Source organism: Mobula hypostoma, chromosome 4, assembly GCF_963921235.1.
Source record: "Mobula hypostoma chromosome 4, sMobHyp1.1, whole genome shotgun sequence".
Lineage (NCBI taxonomy): Eukaryota > Metazoa > Chordata > Chondrichthyes > Myliobatiformes > Myliobatidae > Mobula > Mobula hypostoma.
This window is the reverse complement of record NC_086100.1, coordinates 75,824,937-75,834,873: the sequence shown is the minus strand read 5'-3', so window position 1 is coordinate 75,834,873 and position 9,937 is coordinate 75,824,937. Positions and strand designations below refer to the sequence as shown.

The 9,937-nt window shown below is 40.3% G+C and overlaps 1 protein-coding gene across 2 annotated transcripts in view; it reads left to right on the top strand.

Annotated features, from left to right (window-relative positions):
• Window positions 1-289: 289 nt before the first annotated feature.
• The window catches only part of ppp2r3a (protein phosphatase 2, regulatory subunit B'', alpha), a 356,154-nt gene continuing 346,506 nt past the window's right edge, over window positions 290-9,937 (top strand). For both annotated transcript variants that reach the window (XM_063046036.1, XM_063046037.1), the window contains exon 1: window positions 290-553. The gene's annotated coding sequence lies outside the window, so the exon portion shown is untranslated. The remainder of the gene's footprint in view (window positions 554-9,937) is intronic.

Here is a 9,937-nt window from a genome sequence, read left to right as displayed (position 1 = left end):
AATCTGTTATGGTATTCTCATTAAAAAATGGCCACTTTGCCTCAAAGAGTTAAAAAGAAATACTGTACATTTGCCCTTATGTTTTGGATTGATCTGTTGAAAGCCACTTTTGGAATTGTTTGTAATAGATCACCCTAAAATGGTTTTTAAATCCTAGTGCACATCTCCAGCCAAGGCGTGCAATGCTCTCAGCGTCGTTCCAAAGTTTCCATACACTGGTTGGTTGTCATTAACTCCCTCAGAGATCCCCCAATCCTACCATGACCACAATCCAGAGTTCCTTTGGAGAGCTCTCCTCTCCGGCATCTGCCTGCCTGTCTATGATTCTCACAGTTAGAATGGAATGACTTGAGAGTTTCAGCAGTGTTATGTGTCAGCCCACAGAGGTTGTCAGTGGAAGTCTGTGCTCCTCCCTTTTATACAGACACCTCAACCAGAAAAGAAAGTAAAAGTCCTGAAGCAACAGCAGGGGCAGTCTGAAGTCTTTTCTCTTTTTAAAAAACTGTAGTCCCTTCATCAACTGAGCAGGAAGGATATCACTGAAAGTTAAAGGGTACGTGCACTGTGCTTATTTATGATCTGTGAGCTTTCTCCTTTATACTTACTTCACATGAATGCTTGTCACTGTGTTATAAAAATGAACTGGAGCAGCCTCGCAGCTTCGCTTTTGCTTATTGTGTCCATGAAGAAATCCTTTGTGAAAATCAGTGCAGAGCAGGGTTCAGAATAGCATGATATTTATACTTATTGCTCTGGGTTGATTTGGTTCAAGGTAAAGAAGAAAATGAAGTTGGAAGATGTAGAATTTTAAATGTACATTTAAAGAGGAGAGGTAACTTGCTTTCTAATTTGTAAAGATGTTATTAAAGAAACTCAATTATTCTTTTTCCACCTACTTGTGCCAATAATTGTACTATATTAAATCTTCTCTCTCACGCTGTGCTGAGTTACAATTATCACAGTATTGTAGGAGCAGGCTTCACGCTGAGCTTTGTTAATAGTTTTGTTCTGATTTGAAGGCAGTGCTGCACAAATACATGGATAAATATTCGAGTGTACTTCAGTTACTTACATAAATCCAGGATTTCTTATTGCTGTCACCTTGTGCACAAATCAATATGCTAATGTACATAACACTGTTGAGTCTGGTTTTGCTGTGTCACATTGCGAGGAATCTCCATTTACACAACATGGTTTTAGTGAAACAGCAGAAGCTAGAATCCTTATGTTCTGTTGCATGTACAGTGAGGGGTATCCACGTGAACAAAGTTCGTGCTCCTCTACAGTGCACAACATTGTGTAACTTAATGTCTGCAGTAAGTTGACATATTTATAAATATATTTTTAGAATAATTGAACATCTAGTTTCAAGGCTGTAATTTAATCAAGGAGGTTCGGTTAACATCGTAAAAGGCAACAGTGTAGTCCAAGCAATTTATAAATGTTATCTGAAACCCTCACTTAAGGAGAAGTATTTCATTTACTTAACTCCCTGGTATCTGATAGTTAAAGTGGCCCTGATTTCATTTGAAAGTACTTAGCAAACCTTCACCCCTTTATTAATAAACTTTTGCACAAATTAGGATACTTTGGATAACACCAGCATTATGAAGTAGGCACACATATATCATTAGTTATCTCCTCACTTGAGAAAAATAATTTTTTTAATAATAGTATCCCTTTAACAATTATGTTCTGTTTATTATATGTTGAAACTTCCACCTTTTCCATTTATTTCTTGACAAAATATTTCTTTCAGAACAAAGCCAGATAAATTGCATAGATAATGAATGCTATAAAGGGCATCTGCAAGTTACAGCATCCTTATTGTTTATTTCTTATCCATGTCAGTTCAGTGCTGGGTTATTAAACATGTGCCAAGACCTAAACTGTTAATTCTAAAGCACAAGCCTGATCAGGATGCTTCAGATGTCTTTGGCTTTTCTTGGGCTTGGGTTGCAATCTGTTTTGCCATATGCGTTGTTGGCGGCACATCCTTGTGAAAGTGTGGAGATGCTGGTGGGTGTAATGGTGTGTGAAGGACAAGAGAGGAGGGAGTTAGATACAGCATGTGGGAGGAGCCATGAGCTAAGAACCAAAGGTCCTAGTAATTAGACTCTGTTGAATATCTCTGAGGAAATGTCTGAGAAGAATTAATTACATTTTGTATTTATGAATCTGATATGATTAATAACTCGAGGGTGATTCTGTTCACGTTCTCGCAGTAGCTTGCAGCAGAAGTGGTAAAGAGCCTTTTTTTGCATTTTCTGTGTGATTGTGATTACTGCCTGCCTACACTTGCTTAATTCAAATACTTGGTGAGATTAATTTGTGTGAATAGGACTCTGGGCAAGTTTAACAGGACCATGCCTGCACCTGGGAAGTTATGACTTTTGTGCCGTGGTTTATGCTGAAAACAAAAATACTAGGTAAGGTCCAGTGTTAGAACAGTGTTAAACAATTGCTTCTCTGCAAAAATCATATGCTAGGTACTGTAGCTTTTCTCTCAGGATTACTGTGAAAAGGTTGGTACAAGAACATCAACAATTTGAAAATGGAAGGTCACAAGATGTGAAGTGAAAAACAAAGAACGACCAAGCACTAACAAAGCCAAATCTATCCTGGTTTTCATGCTCTGCACAAATCTTGTCCTCTAATGTAATTTAATCTTTCCTGTTGAAGACAAGGTTGGTCATCCTGCCCTTACAAGATAAGAGACAAGAGACATCACTGGGTAAGGGTGACAAAGGATCAGGAAATCTCATTCAATACTGTGCAAGAGTGAGAAGGTGGGGCCTTTACTGTCCATTTATAACTGCCCCTGCATTAGAAATGCAGCAATGACTCCATCACATTGATGATACTGAAGTCACATGGAGGCCAGAATGGGTAAGGAATGCAAAATACCCTCCTGAGGACTGTTACAGAACCAACAAGCCTTTGTGGCAAAATCCAGTTGATTGGTGGCCAGTGATACCAATAGCAACATTTTATTCCAGAATTTCTTAAATTTAAATTTCTCACATCTGTCAGCATGACCTTCAAACTCATGTATCTATGATGGGTCATTTATAGTTCTGGATGTTAGTCCAGTGTCCAGTGTCATTAAATGTGAGCTGAAAAGCTCAGTCCAATTTCATAGAATCTCAAGCAGCATATGAAGGACTCCAACTTGCAGCTTGAAGCAGCCTGGCTGTGTTATATGAATCTCTGGCTGATTATCATGTTCAAGGCATTTGGCATAAAGGAAGTGGATGAGTGATGAGCTTCACTTTGAATATGACTACTTTGGGCTATTATGCTTAGGAAAGAGAAAATGTTGCAAAGGTGTCAAAGATGGAATCAAGAGAATGCCATCTTTAACACAGTATTCTTAAAGGACATCAAGGTGTTTAATGCTGCTTCCAACAAAGTAAAATGGATTTATTTGCATATTTATTAATTTATTGTATGGCCACAGTCAGTGCGAATTGCATATTTTCCCTTAACATGATGGTGAGCTGCCTTCTTGAACCATGACAGTCTTTCTGGTGGAGATGCGTGCAATAAAGGAACAGCAGTTATAATGGGTGACTTCAATCTACATATAGATTGGGTGAACCAAATTGATAAGGGTGCTGAGGAAGAGGATTTCTTGGAATGTATGCGGGATGGTTTTCTGAACCAACATGTCGAGGAACCAACTAGAGAGCAGGCCATTCTAGACTGGGTATTGAGCAATGAAGAAGGGTTCATTAGTAATCTTGTCATGAGAGGCCCCTTGGGTAAGAGTGACCATAATATGGTGGAATTTTTCAGTAAGATGGAGAGTGACATAGTTAATTCAGAAACAAAGGTTCTGAACTTAAAGAAGGGAAACTTTGAAGGTATGAGACGTGAATTAGCTAGGATAGACTGGCAAATGATACTTAAAGGGTTGACGATGGATATGCAATGGCAAGCATTTAAAGATCACATGGATGAACTACAACAATTGTTCATCCCAGTTTGGCAAAAGAATAAACAGGGAAAGTAGTGCACCCGTGGCTGACAAGGGAAATCAGGGATAATATCAATTCCAAAGAAGAAACATACAAATTAGCCAGAAAAAGCGGCTCACCTGAGGACTGGGAGAAATTCAGAGTCCAGCAGAGGAGGACAAAGGGCTTAATTAGGAAAGGGAAAAAAGATTATGAGAGAAAACTGGCAGGGAACATAAAAACTGACTGTAAAAGCTTTTATAGATATGTGAAAAGAAAAAGATTGGTTAAGACAAATGTAGGTCCTTTACTGTCAGAAACAGGTGAATTGATCATGCGGAACAAGAACATGGCAGACCAATTGAATAATTACTTTGGTTCTGTCTTCACTAAGGAGGACATAAGTAATCTTCCGGAAATAGTAGGGGACAGAGGGTCTAGTGAGATGGAGGAACTGAGGGAAATACATGTTAGTAGGGAAGTAGTGTTAGGTAAATTGAAGGGATTAAAGGCAGATAAATCCCCAGGGCCAGATGGTCTGCATCCCAGAGTGCTTAAGGAAGTAGCCCAAGAAATAGTGGATGCATTAGTGATAATTTTTCAAAACTCTTTAGATTCTGGACTAGTTCCTGAGGATTGGAGGGTGGCTAAAGTAACCCCGCTTTTTAAAAAAGGAGGGAGCGAGAAACCGGGGAATTATAAACCGGTTAGCCTAACATCGGTGGTGGGGAAAATGCTAGAGTCAGTTATCAAAGATGTGATAACAGCACATCTGGAAAGCAGTGAAATCATCGGACAAAGTCAGCATGGATTTGTGAAAGGAAAATCATGTCTGATGAACCTCATAGAATTTTTTGAGGATGTAACTAGTAGAGTGGATAGGGGAGAACCAGTGGATGTGGTATATTTAGATTTTCAAAAGGCTTTTGACAAGGTCCCACACAGGAGATTAGTGTGCAAACTTAAAGCCCACGGTATTGGGGGTATGGTATTGATGTGGATAGAGAATTGGTTGGCAGACAGGAAGCAAAGAGTGGGAATAAAGGGGACCTTTTCAGAATGGCAGGCAGTGACTAGTGGGGTACCGCAAGGTTCAGTACTGGGACCCCACTTGTTTACAATATATATTAATGACTTGATGAGGGAATTAAATGCAGCATCTCCAAGTTTGCAGATGACAAGAAGCTGGGCAGCAGTGTTAGCTGTGAGAAGGATGCTAGGAGGATGCAGGGTGACTTGCATAGGTTAGGTGAGTGGGCAAATTCATGACAGATGCAATTTAATGTGGATAAATGTGAGGTTATCCACTTTGGTGGCAAGAACAGGAAAACAGATTATTATCTGAGTGGTGGCCAATTAGGAAAAGGGGAGGTGCAACGAGACCTGGGTGTCATTATACACCAGTCATTGAAAGTGGGCATGCAGGTACAGCAGGCGGTGAAAAAGGCGAATGGTATGCTGGCATTCATAGCAAGAGGATTCGAGTACAGGAGCAGGGAGGTACTATTGCAGTTGTACAAGGCCTTGGTGAGACCACACCTGGAGTATTGTGTGCAGTTTTGGTCCCCTAATCTGAGGAAAGACATTCTTGCCATAGAGGGAGTACAAAGAAGGTTCACCAGATTGATTCCTGGGATGGCAGGACTTTCATATGATGAAAGACTGGATCAACTAGGCTTATACTTGCTGGAATTTAGAAGATTGAGGGGGGATCTGATTGAAACGTATAAAATCCTAAAGGAATTGAACAGGCTAGATGCAGGAAGATTGTTCCCGATGTTGGGGAAGTCCAGAACGAGGGGTCACAGTTTGAGGATAAAGGGGAAGCCTTTTAGGACCGAGATTAGGAAAAACTTCTTCACACAGAGAGTGGTGAATCTGTGGAATTCTCTGCCACAGGAAACAGTTGAGGCCAGTTCATTGGCTATATTTAAGAGGGAGTTAGATATGGCCCTTGTGGCTAAAGGGGTCGGGGGTATGGAGAGAAGGCTGGTACAGGATTCTGAGTTGGATAATCAGCCATGATCATACTGAATGGCAGTGCAGGCTCGAAGGGCCGATTGGCCTACTCCTGCACCTATTTTCTATGTTTCTATGTTTCTATGTCTATACTTCCACAGTGCTGTTGAGTTGGATGTAGACTCAATGATGAAGAAGAACCAGCAGTTTATTTCTAAGTCAGATGATGTGCAACCATGTAGGTGGTGTCTCCAGAAGTCTGAATCCCTTATGCTTCCTGGCAGTCAAGGTCACAAATTTAGACGGTGCTTCAGAGTAATCTTGATGAGTACCTTCAGATTATTTTATAGATGGCATTTGCTGCAAACACTGTGAGCCAGTAATGCAGGCAATGAAACTTTATGATGACAGAATGGATCACTTTGTCCTGGCTGGCACTGAGCTTTTGGAATGAGTCCCATCCAAGCAAATAGAGAGAATTTATTTATATTCCTGACATGAGTTGTAAATGCTAGAAAGGATTTTGGATGTCAGAGGGTAGATATTCACACTGGATACTGACTTCTGATCGGCTGTCTAGCCACATTTGTTGCATATTTGGTCCAGTTGAGTTTCTTGTCAGTTATGAGCCCCATGATACTTATTGTTAGAGTGGGCTTAATAATAGTAAAGCCACTCAATGCAAATTATATGTAGTTGCATGCTTTCATCATTGGAGGTAATCATTGCCTGGCACTCTTGTGACACAAATGTTATTTTCCAGTCATAAGCCCAGGCCAGAATGTTGTCTACCTTTAATGGATGGACAGTTTCATTTGATAAAGAAAATGAATTTTGTGCAATCATCAGCCAACATTCTCATTTCTCAAATTAGGATGGAATGAAGGTCATTGATGACGCAGAAGAGATGACAGTTCTGAGTAACTCTAATGTGCTGGGGCGAGGATGTTTGTTCTCCTGAAGTAGCCTCAATGCCAAGGGTCGTAACTCTTTATCTCATTCCAGCAATTCAACATTTTGGTACACATTTGAATCAAGACTGTGGTAAGGTGTGCAGCCAAGTAGTCCTGGTGAAACCCAAAGCCAAATGAACATCAATGAATAAGTTATTGGTAATCAGCTACTGCTTGTGAGAATTGTTGATGTAAAATTCCATCAGTTTCTGATGATTAAGAGCAGTCTGATTGGATGGAAATTAGCTGGTTTGGATTTGTTCAATATTACACATTGTCAGGTAGATGACAGTGTTGTAATCACTCTAGAACAGCTTGGCTCAAAGTATGGATAATTATAGAGGGCAGGACTACAGCAAAACTTCAATATTACAGCCAGGGTGTTGTAATTCTCTGTAGCATTTGCTGTTCTAAGGGATTGCAGATATGTTTTGGAATATATATGGAATGAATTGGATTGACTCAGGACTGCCTTTTATTGAAGGTGGGGATCTCTAGAGGAAGCTGTGATGGATCATTAACACAGCAGTTCTGGCTGAACACAGTTGCAATTATTTCAGCTGAATCATTAGTACTCACATGCCGGATTGTTCTGCACAATCTATTTTTTATTGAGGATGGTGATCTGTTTGGAAACTGCTCCTCCCATTAACTATTTAATTGCTCACCACCATCCACTGCTGGATGTGCTGGAACTTCTGAGCTATGAACCACACAAAATGCTGGAGGAACTCAGCAACTGTAGAGAGGAATGAACAGTTAATGTGTTGGGCTGAGACCTTCATCAGGACTAATAATTGTCTATGACTACCAAATGTATGATGCTTTTGATTTTTATTATGCATTTAGGCTTATACTTCAGACTTACTATGTGGGAAACTCATTTCTAAGTAAATCTGATGCTTTTCTGTATGCTCTATTATCTCCTTAATGAACCACAGTTAAATCTCTGTAAAGTCCATGACATTTCAGATTGTGATGATATATGTTTCTGCTAGCAATGGAAGTCCACAGTACCTCATGGAAGACCAGTTTTGGGCTGCACAATCTATTCTGAGTTTAACCCATTAAGTATAAATGGAGTGTCATTCTACAGATGGAGATCACTCATGGTGTGAAGATGAGAACTTCTCCACAAAGCCTGAGTGATGATCTCTTCTACTAATGCTGTTGTCGATAGATGCATCTGCCATGGGTCAGTTGGTAAGGATGAGGTTATTGGTTAATCCTTATTCACCTTCTGCTATAGATCTACTCTGGAAGTTATTCCTATCAAGATTCTGTAAACTCAGCCAGTGCTGAGTCCACTCTTGGAGATGAATATTGAAGTCCCCCATCCAAAGAATATTCAGTGTCCTTGATTCTTCCAAGATGTTCTTTAAAAATGTGGGGCAATGATTAACTATCTGAAGGAGGACAGTAGGTGGCAATTAGGAGGGGGTTTTCTTGCCCCTGTTTGATCTGATATCATAAAACATCATAAGGAGCAGAATCAACATTAAGGACACCTGGAGTTTCTGACTGCTTACTGTAAACAATAACCAGGTAACTAGGTCTGTCCTAGTGGTTGAATAAGACTTACCCAGAAATGGTAATCAAGGAATCTGACACGTTATCTGTAAGGTAATAGAATGTGAGTACAACACTGTCAGACTGCTGCTTGACTAGCTCGTGGAACAGCTCTCCCAAATTAATTGCCGGCCAGTAGATGTCTATAGGACATTGCAAGGTGAGCTGAGCTGAAAGGAAATTGAGTGCCTTAACCGATACTAAATGGTCTTCCTGTTCAATTTTTTTTTTTGTTTTCACATAGCAGCTTTGGTGAATTGCTGGCTCATTTTAGAGGGAATTTAAGAGCGAACCACATTGAAAGGTTGAAAGCCACATGTCAACCAGAGTGGCTAACATTAGTTAATCTCTTCCTCTAGAGGCATTAGTGAACGGTGAGTTTTTATGATAGTCTGGTGAGTTTTTGGATCTTATAACTTATGGCCAGTTTTTCTTATTTATTCCACATATTTAACTAAATAGAAATTCCACAAGAACCCACATGGGAATTGAACTTAGGTTTCTGCTTTGTCAGTCCAGTTCTCTGGAAATCAGTGTGGTAATCTCATAGCAACACCACCATTCTACTGATGGAACAAAGCTGCTGATTTTCAATGCATGGAGAACTCACAAGGCTGACTTTAAGGAGCACACATCAAAGTTGCTGGTGAATGCAGCAGGCCAGGCAGCATCTCTAGGAAGAGGTACAGTCGACGTTTCGGGCCTAGACCCTTCGTCAGGACTAACTGAAAGAAGAGCTAGTAAGAGATTTGAAAGTGGGAGGGAACAGGGGAGATCCGAAATGATAGGAGAAGACAGAAGGGGGAGGGATGGAGCCAAGAGCTGGACAGTTGATTGGTAAAACGGATATGAGAGGATCATGGGACAGGAGGCCTAGGGAGAAAGAAAAGGGGAAGGGGGTGGAAACCCCAGAGGATGGGCAAGGGGTATAGTGGGTTTCCCTTTTCCAAGGACCATTGTTTGTGACCCCCTTGGATAGAACTCTTAATTTCCCATTACATTATTGTGAAGTTAAGGAGTATAATTCCCAGGGTTATCCCTATTCCCTTTCTTCAGCAAAGGAATAACATTTGACACACTCCAATCATCTGCTACTACTCCTGTGGCCAATGGGGGCATGAAAATCATTGTCAATGTCACAGCTTAATAGGCCTTAATGTGTAGTAATTTCCTGTACCAGTCGAAGGACCATCCTTTTCAAACTAATCAGCCTCGAATAAGCAACTTTCCAAGGAAAGCTAATGGATGATCTAAATTAGCCACCAGAAGTGGTGCTGATGAACAGCAGCCCATGTTATCCTTAACAGAAAATTAAATATCCACATTTGAGTCACAACATCAGGATGATGTAAAGTGGTTTACAGCGAAGAAGTATTGATGAAAAATTGCAACCTGGTCATGTACTATAGCCTGTAGAAAGCATTACAAACAAAGCTCACTTGATATTTGGAAAATTAGCTTTAACTAATGTAGTATAAGCATTTGTTAATAAGTAAT